Consider the following 17,588-nt stretch of genomic DNA (forward strand, 5'->3'; position numbering starts at 1 on the left):
ACTGCAGATTAATGTGTAGAATTCATAACTATACTGGATGTCAAGAATGGCCCTAATTTATACCGAATTTAATTTATTTCTGTCTTCAGTCCGGTGGACGTTCACTAGTGAGAACACTCAACATCAGCATTGTGCCCAAACAGAGAGAAGTATATCTGGACCATTTCCAACAGTTCGGAGCATTGCTTTTCTGAACACAGCTTTTAAAAAAATGAATCCTGCATTTGACTTATTTTCCTTCATAAAAGAGTTTAATTTCATGACCTGATCAATCAAAATTCATTCAATATAAAATTGCAATACTCACCTTGGTATTAGGAAGAATATTTTCCTGATCCCACGTAATTATCATTTGCAGAGGTAACCAATCAAAATTTTGCAATTGTGACAGACTCATTCCATTTCATTAGGTAGTCAGTAGTTGTTGAAGCATTCATCCTGACACCTCAGATATTGTGCTTTTGGCAGATCAGCTGACAAATCTTTCACTTTTCTGCTGAAAGGACCAGTATCCGGACTTTCTATTAAAGTGTCACTTACTTCATGTAGCACCATCCTAATATCATTCAATGAAAATAACTTTTTATCACTAATTTAAATGTACCGAATAAAAGATTTCCTCAAGTCACTCTTCTGTGCGTTTCTGCAAAATCTGTGTATGGTTTCACGTACAATGATGTACATTTAACGAGCTCCTCTTAAGGCCGTGAAGGCCGAATGGTTGTCTACCGGCCGCTGTGTCAGCCTCTGCCTTGAGTCGTCTCATGGATACGGTATGGAGGGGCATGTGGCCAGTACACCACTCTCCCGGCTGTTTTGCAGAATTTCGAGATCGTGGAGCCGTTACTGCCTTGCCAAGTAGCCCTTAAATTGTCATCACGAGGCTGAGTGCGCTCCATACCACTACTCCAACCAAGGAAAAAAACCCCTGGTAGTACCGAGAATCGAACCTGGGTCCTCCGCCTGGCAGCTGTCTACGCTGACCACTCAACTACGGAGGAGAACCAAGGACATACATCGCAGATCTCACTTTGGAAACACCCTCGATAGTTATTAACCTATTACTGTTATTAGAAACACTCGCAGTGTTTCTAAGAAGTTCGGTAAGAGTGAAACTTAGTGAGAACTATATCGACGATGCACAAATCTCTTTATTTCTGCCGTCTCTTGCACGCTCTTCGTGTAGAACAGTGAAAGGTGTACATGTTACTTGCCAAGAGTGAAGAAAGAGACTCGGAATCTGCTAGAAGACAAACGATACGGTAGTAACAATGGAGCGCTCACCATCTGCCTCCGAGGGTCACACTGAGTGTCACGAGTAACTATTCATCCTTCGCGCTGTCGTGCTTCTCGTCCTCGTCGCAGCAGCACCGGCGAAAGCATACATCATTAGAAGATGTGTCGATTCATGTGTATATTTATCTCTACTCCACAATAGAGCCTGGAGGAGTGTTCCTAGTACACCAGTTTTTTCGTTCCCCTTTTATATTCAGGGATGAGTATATTAACAGCCACGCCTGTACATTTTCAAATGTGCACCAGTTTTAGTAATTGTTATCGTTTTGCTTGCATATTATTCTCTGGTAGGTGCAGTAGTTTCAACCGCTTCAGCAGTGGAACAATGAAATTACTGATTCATAGTATCTGATGAAACATTCTGAGGAAATTTAGAATGTGCCGTTCAGAAGATTATTCATAAGAATGTATCAGATCTACAATGACAAAGCCATCTGCAGTCTCTGAGGTCTGTTATTAACTGACAGTAGGGAGACTGTGCATGATAAATATATCATGAAAACGGCCAGCAAAATAAAAGCAGAACGTGTTCAAATGGTTCAAATGGCTCTGAACGCTATGGACTTAACATCTGAGGTCATCAGTCCCCTAGAACTTAGAACTACTTAAACCTAACTAACCTGAGGACATCACACACATCCATGCCCGAGGCAGGATTCGAACCTGCGACCGTAGCGGCCACAACGGCCGACGCGGAACGTGTAAAACTTGTGGAAACGTTCACGTGTTCCCCAAAAGGATAAATAGACAGTCGCGTTATAGGTCAAACGTTTAATCTTTTAAGAAATAAGAAAAATATACACTTACTAAAACAATTTCAGATGGTAGAGACTCTGCATGGTACATTAGTAATACTTAGAAGTTTCCAAAGAACAGCTATTGTCGTATCATAGGCTTCAAGTGAAACGTAGAACTATAAATGTGTGGGTGTGTAATGTGACAAGTTATCCACGTCAAATGAATGAGAGTCGTTTAGTATTGTTTGTCTAAGAATGTTAAAAAGGTAAAGGTCTCGAACCCATTCCTAGTCTGGCACACAGCAATAATTTATCAAGAAGATTCGTAATACGTTCTGTTTGCGTATGTTTGTTCACAAAGCAAAATGCAATAATCATATGAACACTTAATTACAGTTTCACTCTAAAGTTTACTAAATTAAATATTAGCGCAAGAGGGGTAGAAAAGCTACCGCTTTCTAAAACTTCTTAAGATCCTACGAGAGCTGTTGAGGGCTCACAATCGATTTCGCATGCCATGATTTCGGGCATTATTGACTGACACTATTACTGGCAGCGCAAATTGATTGTAGCTTGTCGCCGAGTATCTCTGGCAGAGCGAATCCTGAAGTAGGCCTCGAGCACCGTTGGTCAAGCAAGAGCCAGGCGGTGAGTTACAGCCGACTATAAGGCATGACGGGCCGAGTTCTAGACACTGTGAGTCAGTCGGCCGTCAGCTCTGTTTATGTCAAGACTTGATGTAACTGATAAAGTCGGACATACGACACTGAGCTGAGTGTGGCGTCCTCCTATTGGCGCCCGCTGATTCGTCCGGGTTTGATACTGGTTCAAAATGGTTCAAATGGCTCTGAGCACTATGGGACTTAACAGCTGTGGTCATCAGTCCCCTAGAACTTAGAACTACTTAAACCTAACTAACCTAAGGACATCACACACATCCATGCCCGAGGCAGGATTCGAACCTGCGACCGTAGCAGTCGCGCGGTTCCGGACTGCGCGCCAAGAACCACGAGACCACCGCAGCCGGCCCGGGTTTGATATTCCATGCTGCGCGGGATTGGCTGCTGGCAGATACATTGGATATTTCAAGGATCATCAAATATCTGGCACATAGTGTGTTTATGGTCAGCGTTTTTCACACTACGATACGCCCACCTCTGTTGCCAGGGTTGATGCCTTACTTAAATATTTATTTGAGCGAAATTAACTAAGGCTCTGTAGCTTCAGATTATTCATATTTCTGATCAGTCGAATATTTGGCTGTACATGTAATTGTGCCTGTATTGGGGATTTCTGTGTACCACTTAGAGCTTCACTGTGGTGTATTTATGTTGGCTGCATGCAGTGGTTAACCTTAATGCTAGTTTTTCCCATTGATGTGGACATCGGCTTTCTTGTGCAATAGTACTCTGGGAAAAGTGCTTTGGCAATACGCTGTGGCAAAAATTTTCGAGGTTAAATTGTGATCTTAAGTGTTTGTAAGGATCTTGCAATTAATCTTTTATTTCATACTTTGTTTGCTTTAACAGAAATATCCCATGTTTAATATGTGTTAAAATTGTGTTGTAGATTTCCCTGTCTAATTATCATGGAAGGAAGGACTGCTTCAAAGATTTAATTATTAAGTACCGCCTCGTAGAGGTAAGCTCGTCATTTTCCTTACAGAACTGTGGTTTGGCTAAATTTTCGTCAAATCTTATTCTCTGAGCATTTATCAATTTCTCCTGAATCAAATATTATTCAGATAAATGGTTTAAGAGACATTACCTTGGCCACTGCTATGCTTTCTTGATATTTTGTAAAATTGGTTAAAGATAAATTTTTGAAATTTGATGGCATAGTAAGATCCCCTATGCTGACCATTTCTCGAGAAGATGGCCATTAATATTTGCTTAACTTGTTTGTTTGACCTATGTTTCACGTATGTGGTGTTTTTTATCAGCCCTACTTAGTCTTCGCGGCCGGGTTTTCAGTGGCTGGTGGCCGCGGGAGCTTGTTGCTGTTCGCACCACCTTGGTGTTTACTGGCTGCCTTTGGGGTGTGTCCGTGATTGCCTTTGCGCGCTTGTTCGCGCTGTTTGCTAATAAATTTTAAATTAAGTAGTGGCTATAATTGGCCAACGGCCTTGCCGCAGTGGTAACCCCGGTTCCCGTCAGATCACCGAAGTTGAGCGCTGTCGGGCTGAGCTATTACTTGGATGGGTGACCATCCTGCTGGCATGCGGGGTGCACTCAGCCCTTGTGAGGTAAACTGAGGAGCTACTTGATTGAGAAGTAGCGGCTCCGGTGTCGGAAACTGACATAGGGCCGGGAGCGCGGTGTGCTGAGCACATGCCCCTCCATATCCGCATTCAATGACGCCTATGGGGTGAGGCTGACACGGCAGCCGGTCGATGCTGTTGGGCCTTCATGGCCTGTTCGGGAGGAGTTTAGTTTTAGTGGCTATATTACTTCATGTTCTGATGTATGGAACCTTGTTTACAGTTTTACCTAATGTTATACATCTCCTTTAGAATATACTTGTATTGCCCATGTTATGAATTTTGGTTAGCTAAGTTTTTTTCTAAACTTGCTTTGACACAAGTTACTGTCTTGATTATTATGTTACACAAATATTTCCAAATCATTTAACCCTAATTACTGGCCTGAACCTAAATTGAGATTGTACTTGCTTCACATGTGGACAACCTTAACCTATTTTGCTGTTTTGGTACTTGATAAAATTTTCAGTAGATTTTATGCTCATTTTAGCAGTGTGTTTGCCCTCTTGTTTGTTGAGGGCCTGTTTCATTAAAAAATAGTTTTCTGAAAATCCTTTGATGGCCTTAAGTGAACTTTTCTTAAAACGTCTTTAAGGTATCTTGCTGTTGCCCTTCGAGTAGTTTCTGTTTTATAAGGAAAGAAGCTTTTTTTTTAAAAAAAATACTGTTTATATTTATTCTGGCATTGTGACTTGTTGCTTATTGAGGTAAAATCATGTGTTAAAGCCGATTACTGCTGTAAGGAACTAATTAGTTATACCTTGTCGCTCATAATTGTTTGTGATTATTGTATTTATTTACTTACGTTATTATGTGGTGGTTAAATAAATGTAACAATTCAAACGACAAATGACGCAGCTATTCTGGGTTCGCCCTTATATTCTTTCCTTACCCTACCCCATCCTGTGTATAGGGATTTCTTTACGAAACGACGCAGTTTTATTATATTCTTACGGAACTTTCAACTGGATCAACTCCATTATCAACATACTTGTAATTTGGCTTAGGTTCCTGATTATGGGACACTTTTAGTGACTGAAAAACAGCACATGAAGCTCCCATCAACATTAACGGCTGCTGAAAAGTTCAGTATCTATCTTCAGTATCCAAAGTTGACCAGATAGTCTCTGTGGTAAACAGTATAGATTACAGGAACATACATAGAGCGGAACCAATCACTGCTTGTCGCACATAGTGTCCTAATATCTCTAGAATAAGTGAAACAAAGTAGATTATGTAATTGATAAAATATAAAAAAGTCAAAAATTACAGTTTCGCTGAAGATGAGCATTTGGATCGAAACTGGTTTGCCCAATTTATAAATGAATAACATTTTATGCATCTCTTGTCAGTTTGTGTATCAGTGTCATTCTTACAAATGGCTGAAGAATTAATTAAAAAATTCTCTTGCAGAGCCCTCATGATAAGAAACGGATGGTGGTGGCTAAATTATGTTAGGTAACAGAAAATAGTTGGTTGCATTAAACTGAAGATAGTAATACGTCGAGAACTGGAACAGATCTTTATCAAATAATGGGTGAAAAATAATTTCAAAAGAAGGGGGAATGAGTGGGAACATGAAATTAAACCAAGATAATGGATCAGAAGCGGATAAAGAAAACTGTAGGATCAGTTTATTGGTACTATACTGGACAACAGTAGCTCGTCAAGGAGAGAGATAACTTCATGCATATACTGTAATGCTCCATTGCGCATGCATGTAGAATCTATAAGGGGTTGTCAAATGAAAACGAGACAGCTGGGAAAGAAAGTAAGTAAACTGTTTGCTACTTCAAAAGTAATCGCCGTACATATTGAGACATTTGTCCCACTGTGAGACAAGACGGTCAATGCCTTCATGGAAAAAAGGCGAGCACCTCTTCGTCCGCAGCAAATCGACGTCCATGAATGTCTTTCATCAGGTCTCCAGAAATATGGAAGTCGCATTGGAAGAGCATGAGGAGGACGTGTTAGTTTGTTCCAGCGAAACTTCTGCAGTGCAGTCGAAACAACCTTGGCAACATGTGGGGCGCGCATTATCCTGCAACAGAAAAATGTCGTTCGTCAATATACCTAGCTTTTGGACTCGATGGCGTGATTCAGTTTTCTCAAAGTGTCCCCGTATCGCTGTGATGTTAATTATGGCGACGTGTTGCAGAAAGTCAATGAACAACGGAATCATCATGGCTCCCCGGAGATGGCGTGCCTGTTGTTTCGACTGTGCTGCTAAAGTTCCGCTGGAAAACCCTTAAACATCCTACACACAGTCCCGATTTCTACGCATGCTATTTCCATACTTTTCGAGCCATGAAGAAAGACATTCGTAGTCATCGAAATCCTTCGGATGAAGAGGTGGAGGCCTGAGTACAGTCATGGTTGCATAAGCAACAGCGAACGTGTTTACACTTTGGAGCTGACCGCCTTGTCTCACTGTGGGATAAATGTGTCAACAGTTATGGCGATTACTTTTTAAATAATAAACAGTTTACTTACCTTCTTCCAACTACCTTGTCTCATTTGACTGCTCCTTCGATATCGCGCAACACGAATTCAAATATAGATGCTGTACAAAGAAAGACAGGTTTCGAGTTAATGTAAAGAACCCTCCATGGATGTATGTTTTCTGATTAACAGTTAGACATACGATGAAAATTCTGAAGCCCTCCAAACAAATGTAATTGAATACTAAAGCACAGACGCAAAGTAATCATTCTTCCCACTGGCCATCCATGAATGGAATGACAGGGACAAAGTACGAAACACCACGCAAATTCCAAAAAGATTTGTCAGCATCAACCCCTCTGCCGCTTTTCTAATTATGACATGATCTGAGAAATGACTGTGTATATGTGTCGTTGCATAACTGATGGAGGTTGGACGATCATTTCTGCTATTGACTGCAGAAACAACTTAAGAATTATCAAGAATTTGTTTCATAAGCACTGCCTTGACAAGATTTTGTTTGCATTGAGATACATGTGGTACTTTATAAAACTCAAAAGCTATTTGACCGTAATACCATTTTTCACCGATAGGTGACGCTGTGCAGTTGCACCATCTGCTGTCCATCCTGTCCATCGTTACTTACAAAGAATTGTTGTGTGCTAGAAACGAAAAATAATATTTTTTTGTATGCCGTGGAAAGACAACAAACACTTCTCAGTTAATGGAAGTAGATCATACTAAATCACTATACAGACAACGCGACGAATTGTTGGAAAAAGTTTCATTGCTGAGAAGAATTCAATGTATTTCCGTGAAAGAAAACAGCGCTACTGGTAACAGACAGAATCATTTTTATTGCTGCTCTTAGTTTCTCAACAGAGGTCTGTTTACGAAGTACAGTGACCCTGTAATTTATGTTTACATCCAAACATTCCTAATGTGAAACATATGGTTACGGAGTGGTTCAAATGGTTCAAATGGCTCTGAGCACTATGGGACTTAACATCTGAGGTCATCAGTCCCCTAGAACTTAGAACTACTTAAACCTAACTAACCTAAGGACATCACATACATCCATACCCGAGGCAGGATTCGAACCCGCGACCGTAGCGGTCGCGGTTACGGAATGGTTTAAAGGCTCTGAGCACTATGGGACTTAACTGCTGTGGTCATCAGTCCCCTAGAACTTAGAACTACTTAAACCTAACTAACCTAAGAACATCACACACATCCATGCCCGAGGCAGGATTCAAACCTGCGACCGTAGCGGTCGCGCGGTTCCAGACTGTAGCGCCTAGAACCGTTCGGCCACTCCGGCCGGCTGTTACGGAGTGGTATCGCTTCGTTTTCTTGAAGCTGTTGTAACATTGTACCATGTTGGTATAATAAAGGGAGTTTTTATTACGTCACAAACTTGAAACCGACATCTGCCACGTTAGTTGCCCCAAACACTAGATTCTGGTGGAAGTGTTTTGATCAAAAATGCCTGCTTGCGTCATTTAAGAGTGTACTAATCATTCTGATTATAGTCTAAAGTGTGAAGGACTCACATTTCACTCATGAATTGTCTCGCTCAAGCGATATTTTCTTTTACATACATTAATTTTGATTGGTTACTTTTATTTTAGTAGTTTTATTTCTTTTATTTTATTTAGGTGTTCTATCAGTCCAACTCAAAAAGCTGTCTGCGTGAATGCTGTGCGAAGGAAAGATTGGAAACCGACCGAATATAGTACAATTTGTTTCCAGCATTTTACGGAAGAGAACATAGACCGATAATTAGTTTTGTCGGTCTGGTTTAGGAAAGGAGCTTTACACATCATATACTTTTCTTCTTGGTTGTTCGAAACGAATGGCAAAAACAAAGTTACACTAAAGAAACGAAGTGCATCATATTACTAGATCAAATATGCATTTAAAACCAGAAAATCGTCTGAAATTGGCTCCCTGGAACCATCTTAACCTCGAAAGCACCGTAACAGTTTTTATTTAAAACAACTGTTGCGTGCACACGACAGAAATTAAGAACAAGTTGCAGCCGCTGACAGTAATCTGCTAAAGTGTGGGACATCCAACATGGCGGCGCCGGCTTCAGAGCAACTTATACCATAAGTCTGCAGCACCATCTCCCGTTATGATACCTCCACGGTTATAACATAAAATGCTCAGATTCTCCGAACACGCTCGTTACTGCACGGAGACAAAAGGTACCGAAGCTAGGTTATAACACAATGACGGGATTATACCCATGACGTGAGTGCGACCGATGTCAGACCGCAGCGATAACATCTGAGCGCGGGTCCTGGCTGTCTGCGTGGCGCTTTTGAGCATCGCAATTTAGTCAGGCCGAGAACTTCAAAGGATTGAATTTTCTCATTTTGAGAGAGCTAAAGGGCAATCTATTTAATTTTTAAAAACCATTCAACAGCCAAGATTCTTTTATTGATGACTACCAGTTTCAACAGGCTATGCTGTCATCTTCAGGTCTTAGGCTTTTTGTTGTAAAACATGTTCATTTTACACTGACGTCAGCGTAAAATGAACATAACCGGTTGTCTTAAATTAAAAATATATTTTATGCGATCTTGGCTGTTAAATGGTTTTTAGCTTCAAAGGAGTCAGCGCGTTACAGGCGCTCCATGAAGGAGCATGTATTTTGTGCATTTTTGTTCAGTAGTATATCTTTCAGCGACATTGGATCTTAAGTCAATGTACCTCACTCGTAGGATGCAAGAGGTGTTGTGCCTCACGGGTAACACTAAATGGCACTGTACACCTTCAGTCCATAACAATGATCTCTGACATAACTACCTGGAGGTCCTACTTAGGCGGGGCTTTCAGTAGGCGATAACACTGTGTGGCAGGGTAGAGCTTATTCAGGCAGGCTATTAAATTATTGTGATGTGTGAAACGGCCACATTTTGCTATTTTGTTTTCTAGTACATGTCGTAAGGTTTCACTGTTACTTGAATTTTGTTTTTAATTAAGACTTTTTGCAGGATCCAAATTGGTTCAAAAAGGTTCAAATGGCTCTGAGCACTATGGGACTTAACTTCTGAGGTCATCAGTCCCCTAGAACTTAGAACTACTTAAACCTAACTAACATAAGGACATCACATACATCCATGCCCGAGGCAGGATTCAAATCTGCGACCGTAGCGGTTGCGCGGTTCCAGACTGTAGCGCCTAGAACCGCTCGGCCACTGCGGCCGGCGATCCAAATTGGCTAATAAACAAAGTTCCCTCTCAGTAATAATGGATTTAGTCAGATTCAAATACTTTTCACTTTTATTTTCAAATACTTTCGTTCCCCCAAAATTGGCTCATCGCGTGGTAACACACTGAATACGTTAACACTCTTGAGCCAAAGCCTTATGACCGCTTTTCACTGCAAGACTGAATGCGATGTTGTGGCGTTGAGGGTACACGACTGTCCTGCAAGCTAGATGGAAACAGGAACAGGCTGGGACGTAGAGCGCCGTGGGGCCAGGCAGCGTGTATCCAGTGTGTACATTGACCTCTCCCACTTGGAGACGTATCTTTTCCCAGTCAGGAAGAAGACAGTAGCCACAGCCAGAGAGAGAAATGCTGAAGACTAGTAATTGCTGCGCTGTACAGAGCACTAAATGTTGTGATTTTGTGATCTCCTGACAGGCAGCTGGCAAGTGTTGGCTGGGTGAAGTTATTGTGTAGCGGGTACTGAGAGCACTGGATGGAGCCAGTGGCTGTTGGTAAGTTTGCGAACGCAGTGTAACCATTACAAGTTGTGAAATTTATAATGCCACAGGGGAATAAAACAGTGATTTTTGTACTGATTTACATTCATGCACAAGTCGTGTTTGAATCACTGGTCAGTTCGTGTTGCGATGCGTGGTTTTAAAGCCAGTAGTAGCAGACGCTCAACTGAGGGGCCGGGTGGGGGGGGGGGGGGGGGGGCTGATGATAGCTTGCGGCTGCCTCTCATACACTTAGATCGCGAAGCTGCCTGCGCCGCCGAGTAGGGTGTGTTTATGGCGTGGTCGTCGGTTGGCGGACATTGGTTGCCATGTGGCTGCCTCTGACGGCGGCATACGGAACGTATTTTCAGCTGCAAATGTGGACAACTATCAGCTATATAACAGAGTGACGATAATGAAAATCTGTGCCGGACCGGGACTCGAACCCGGATTTCCGCTTATCGCGAGGTGTCGCTTTGCCATTAGGCTGTCCGAGCACGCCTCACGGCCAGACCCAAACCTTCATATGTCGTCAACCATATGTCTACAGCTTGCGCTCGTACATTCATTATGTGCAGGATGTTTAAATGAATACGAGGTTTTAACACTTTATAATATTTATTGCATTAAACTTACAGTTTTAAATGATATGTCAAATGAAAGAGCAACTCAAACAGTTGTGTCTGGCACCATCGCGCATGCGAAGTACGCGACTGGTTGAACTTCACTGTACCCAAGCACTGAATAGGCCGCAAGGGGCCCAATGACAGGGCTTGCTTTGCATGACCATCACGTTCACCCGACCTAACGCCATGCGATTTTTTCCTTTGGGATTTCATCAAGGATCGTGTATACGTGCCTCCGCTACAAGCAGACCTCCCTGAATTAAGAAACCGGATTGAAGCAGCTGTTGCTACAATCACCGAAGACACACTTATCAACGTTTGGTAACAACTCGGCTATAGACTTGATGTGTGCCGTGTGAAAAATGGTGCTCACATTGGACATTTATAAGGTTCTTGGTAAAACTGTTCGAGTTGCTCTTTCATTTGACATATCATTTATAACTGTAAGTTTAATGTAATAAATATTATAAAACGTTAAAATCCCGATATTCATTTATAAACATCCTGTATATTCCCGTACAGGAGAGACATTTTAATTGAAAGTCGTTTTGCCTGGTGTCGGTGGATAAATACGGAATTGCGGTACCTGTGTTGTTGAGCAGTCTCAGTCCGGCACAAATTTCTATTGTTGTCACTGCATTATACAACTGACAGCTGTCCATATTCGCAACTGCAAATACATTTAATATCTTTCATAATGGATGTAGTCGCTGCAATGCATGTTCCTTCGGACATGCATGCATGTCAGAAGGAACGTTATATGTTACTTCTGAACACAACATGCACTGCCGTGTCGTACGAATTAGGAAGTGACTCGCCTGGTGTGGTGTCTGTGACGAATGAAACCACGCGCAGTCAGTTAGGTACTTTAGAAATGAACACAGACAGCGTCGACCGCAAATTAAAAATGAACACAGACAGTCTCGACAGCGAAAACAACTCTAATTTTGTGGTGACCGGTTTCGGTGAGTTCCTGCCATTTAGCGTTCGTGGAGTCATAACATCCGCTCCATCCACCGCCATCGTCTCCCATAATGGAATGAACTTCTAAACATGGTCAGAAACTGACCGAAATCGGATACCACAAAATAAACGTTTTTTGCGGTTGAGACTGATTGTGCTCGTTATTAAAGTACTCCTCTCCACGAGAAATGTTCACAAGAATTACTAATGCATTACCTGTCTCTGCATAATGTTTCCTGTAGTAGCTGGTTGAGGTTCTTGATAGTAGAGTGCAGCTCCTTTTGTGGTGTTACTCATCTAGCATATGTTTATTCTGGTTGCCTGCTCTGAAAGTCACTAAGGGCTGATATTGTGAGTTTTGTTCATTTATTCTAGTTTTGTGCCCCTAGTGTGTCACCGCGGTTGCATAAGATTAGTATTTGGAAACAATTGTGTTGTGTACATTTTAATTAACAATTATTTCTGCACGGAACACTGCATATTTTGAAATAACTGCCAAGCATTTCCATTGGTGTCATTTGAGCTTTACTTGATAATTTATGTCTTTTGATGAAAATACCCGTAAACGAAGCCCATGCTTGCACACCCACCAGACCAAATCTCACTCCACTCAAATACCAGCGCTACACCAACGTGGCAATGCCGTTGGCGGCCTATTCGGAATGACTATTGCACTCCATATTACACTACTGACCATTAAAATTGCTACACGACGAAGATGACGTGCTACAGACGCGAAATTTAACCGACAGGAAGAAGATGCTGTGATATGCAAATGATTAGCTTTTCAGATCATTCCCACAAAGTTGGCGCCGGTTGCGATACCTACAACGTTCTGACATGCGGAAAGTTTCCAACCGATTTCTCATACACAAACAGCAGTTGACCGGCGTTGCCTGGTGAAACGTTGTTGCGATGCCTCGTGTAAGGAGGAGAAATGCGTACCATCACGTTTCCGACTTTGATAAAGGTGGGTTTGCAGTCTATCGGAATTGCGGTTTATCGTATCGCGACATTGCTGCTCGCGTTGTTCGAGATCCAATGACTGTTAGAAGAATATGGAATCGGTGGGTTCAGGAGGGTATAACGGAACGCCGTGCTGCATCCCAACGGCCTCGTATTACTAGCAGTCGAGATGAAAGGCATCTTGTCCGCATGGCTGTGACGGATAGTGCAGCCACGTCTCGACCCCAAAGTCAACAGATGGGGACGTTTGCAAGACAACTGTCTGCACGAACAGTTCGACGACGTTTGCAGCAGCATGGACTATCAGCTCGGAGACCATGGCTGCGGTTACCCTTGTCGCTGCATCACAGACAGGAGCGACTGCGATGGTGTACTCGACGACGAACCTGGGTGCACGAATGGCAAAACGTCATTTTTCGGATGAATCCATGTTCTGTTTACAGCATCGTGATAGTCGCATCCGTGTTTGGCGACATCGCGGTGAATGCACATTGGAAGCGTGTATTTGTCATCGCCATACTGGCGTATCACCCATCGTGATGGTATGGGGTGCCATTGGTTACACGTCTCGATCACCTCTTGTTCGCATTGACGGCACTTTGAACAGTGGACGTTACATTTCAGATGTGTTACGACCCGTGGCTCTACCCTTCATTCGATCCCTCCGAAATCCTACATTTCAGCAGGATAATGCACGACCGCATGTTGCAGGTCCTGTACGGGCCTTTCTGGATACAGAAAATGTTCGACTGCTGCCCTGGCCAGCACGTTCTCCAGATCTCTCACCAACTGAAAACGTCTGGTCAATGGTGGCCGAGCAACTGGCTCGTCACAATACACCAGTCATACTCTTGATGAGCTGTGGTATCGTGTTGAAGCTGCATGGACAGCTGTACCTGTACACGCCATCCAAGCTCAGTTTGACTCAATGCCCAGGTGTATCAAGGCCGTTATTGCGGTCCGAAGTGGTTGTTCTGGGTACTGATTTCTCAGGATCTATGCACCGAAATTGCGTGAAAATGTAATCCCGAGTCAGTTCTAGTATAATATATTTGTCCAATGAATACCCGTTTATCACCTACATTTCTTCTTGGTATAGCAATTTTAATGGCCAGTAGTGTAACTGTTGGCAGTTGTTAGGCCATACAGGGTGAGTCTTACATCACCATTGCACGTATCCTCTCTACTAGAAAGGACCGAGCGAGGAGGCGCAGTGACCAACACACTGAACTCGCATTCGGGAGGACGCCCGGCGATCCTGTCTTAGGTTTTCCCTGGTTTCCCCAAATCGCTTCCAGCAAATACCGGGATGGTCCCTTAGAAAGAGCCCGGCCGATTTCCGCCTCCGACCTTCCCTAATCTAAGTTGGTGCTCCAGCTTCAGTGACCTTGTTGTCGACGGGATTTTAAACACTAATCTTCTCCTCCCCTACAAGAAAGGCTACTAATACAGTTGCAGGTTGTACCAGCACGTTAGAGTGTGCTGGTTGTAATACTGCATTCAGTTGGATGTATGTTCAAGCTCCCTTAAAGTGTTCGTAGCGCTATGGAGGTCTTTTCTACTTCTATAATCATACAACAGTCATATCACGGTACTTTTCTTCCATGGATCAAGACTTTGTATAAAAGTGGGGATGTTTTCAGGGCATTTTCGCTAAGTCATACCAGTTATGTACTGAGAAGTAGGAGATTTTCTAGTTATCTAATTATTGTAAACTTTAGCAGTGATGTATATTTTCTTCATCATATTAACATGGGTTGAATAGGCACATTTCTTGAATTACATCGAAAGATTTTTCGATAGCTAGATGCGTATCTCGGCGATCTTGATGACTAGTTTTCCTTTCTCAGTTCAACGAACCCGTTCAGGACCTATAAATGGTCCAGTATCACATATTAGTTCCTGAAGGCAGATACTTCCTTTGCTTCATAAAAACCCATTATTTTCCCTCTGCCATCATTTTAGTGAATATATTATAAATTTAGGCTCTTCAGCAAAATGGCCATTCATATCAACTGTTTCGAGAAATATCATTACCTAAAGAATATATTAATTAACACGAGTATCTTTCGTTCTGACACAGTTTTAAAGATAAGAAGTCGTAATATGATGTTATTAATACCATTGGGACACGTGTGCACAGAGAAATAGAAGTCTTCATCGAGATTCATTAAACCTTACCTTTCTTTGTTATTCCTGTAAAAATGATCTGCGACATTTTTATTTTTCAGGTATTCCAGAATGAAACAAGGAATCAAAGTGCGTGATGCTACACAAAAATTTTATTTAGAGGAAACGAATGTACCAAGTCGTCTGACTAAACAGCATTGTGAAGGCAATAATTAAAATGTCATTAATTTACAAAAGACTGGACCATATAATCAACCTCACGAGCAAATTTTCTTTCCCTACAATGGATTGAATTGCTCGTGAGGCAGCTACTAAACCCCCTATGTACTCTGATACACATGTACATGTCACGCTCTTCCGGAACGCGATACATGGTCAAACCTTGTAAACATAGTGAGGTCTTTGATAAAGGGAGGCTATGCTATTTCGACTGAGTGGTAGTGAGCATAAGCATCTCGATCAGAAACCACAGAGGTGCGGTTACCGGTATCACGCTCTTCCGCGTTTCGCGTGAACTGCGGCATCGCTTCGCTCACTTTGTTTTCTGCCGCAGGCCAGTATTTCAGGGTCACGAGTGGAGATAATCCCGCATGTGCGGCTGATAATCGCGCATCGCTAAGTGGTTCTGGAAAGCGATCCGAGATAAGGCCAGGCAATTAACGGATCCGAGTGCCGTTAGCAACGAGGGCGAATAAGGGAGAGCGGAATCCTCGCACAGGGCGCTGTTCAGGGCGATAAATGGAGTGTGATAAAAGCACTCGGGAGGGCAACCAACGCCGATTAAATCGCTCTTCACGCCGTCGCGACGGAACACAAGCCCTCTGAAATATGTGCCGTAAAATTCATTTGCTGCTCTAAAAATAACGCACTTGAATTTACCGAATTGGCTCTGCTTGTTGCTACTTTTCATGTGAGTGTTCAGTCACCAAGGGAAGTCAAAAACCTCTACTGATGACGTTTGTACTAGTTAGTTTTTGCTGTTGATGACGTCCCGCCCTCTTTATCAATGCATATCTCTTTGCTGTACTCCAATAGTTTTTACAAATGTTTCCTATTTTCTCTGCTATTCACAACCAGTAGCTCTTTAATGTCTAGAGCAGAGTGAGTATATTATTTATTTATTTGTAGCAGGAGACCCCAAGAGAAATACCTTAATAATAATACTGTGTACTATAAGTGTAGAATTTCACTGCATTCAGAAATCGAATTAGCACATGCGTTGTACGGTGTTAGTTTAACTCTTCCAACACTAAAGATAAAAATTTATCTGAGAAAACAACTTTCCAGTAATCCTTGTAGCACCATTGGTAGGTATTAATTTCATTTTATGTATAGTCAACGCCAAGATTGCGGAGAATATCGTACTGAATGCTAGGTATAAACTCGCTTAGTTATTACTACATTTATTATGATAGAATGACAATAAATTGTATACTATAGAAGAAATTTAGAAAGAGTTTTTATACAAATTAAAAAAGTAAGTTTAAGAACTGTACGAAATGTTCAGAAAAATGACTTTGTAATGTGTCGGAAAACCGTAACAGTTGCTTTTTTTGGGATATTCGAAAGTATTTGACGTTTCATAGTGAATTATTATTATTATTATGTCCGCCCCCTGTAGCTGAGCAGTCAGCGTGACAGAATGTCATTCCTAAGGGCCCGGATTCGATTCCCGGCTGGGTCGGAGATTTTCTTCGCTCAGGAACTGGGTGTTGTGTTGTCCTAATTATCATCAATTCATCCCCATCGACGCGCAGTTCTCCGAAGTGGCGTCAAATCGAAAGACTTGCACCCGGCAAACCGTCTCCCGATGGAATGCCCTAGTCACACGACATTTACATTTTATTTATTATTATTATTGTGTATTAAACTCACATCTCTTGCTGGTGCGCTTTTTTTACGTGGAACATAAGACCTTATTCACCACATGACTAACGTACTTGAGGATGAGGTGTTTGCGTCTTTTGACATCAAAAACACGTACAGAAATGTCCCAGTTAAGGAGGCAATAGAAGTAATAAGGAAGACTTTAGTTAAGCACAAAAACTCACAATAGCTAAGATTATCGAGTATGTTGACTTCTTAGTCACCTCCCAGAATTACTGCATACTTCAGGGAACCATTGATACACGATTAGAATGTCTTGGGATGGGCAATTCTTTGGCAGGAAATTTAGCTGACATTTTCATAAACACGTTAGAAACACGCTTTTTCGCCCATTTCGAACAGACAGAAAAAAATTCGGAACTATAAACGATGTGTGGATGAAACTTTAGTGCTATTTGAGTAGTCTGTTACCGATATAGATATAATGCATGACCAAATTAATAGCTTAGATACCAGTATAAAATTTACGAAAGCAACGGAAATTATCAAAAGTATAAATTTCCTAGACCTCCAGTTTTCAAATATCAGTAGCAAACACAAATTTAGAATCTTCCTTACGCCA

Source organism: Schistocerca serialis, chromosome 1 (assembly GCF_023864345.2).
Source record: "Schistocerca serialis cubense isolate TAMUIC-IGC-003099 chromosome 1, iqSchSeri2.2, whole genome shotgun sequence".
In the NCBI taxonomy this organism is placed as follows: domain Eukaryota; kingdom Metazoa; phylum Arthropoda; class Insecta; order Orthoptera; family Acrididae; genus Schistocerca; species Schistocerca serialis.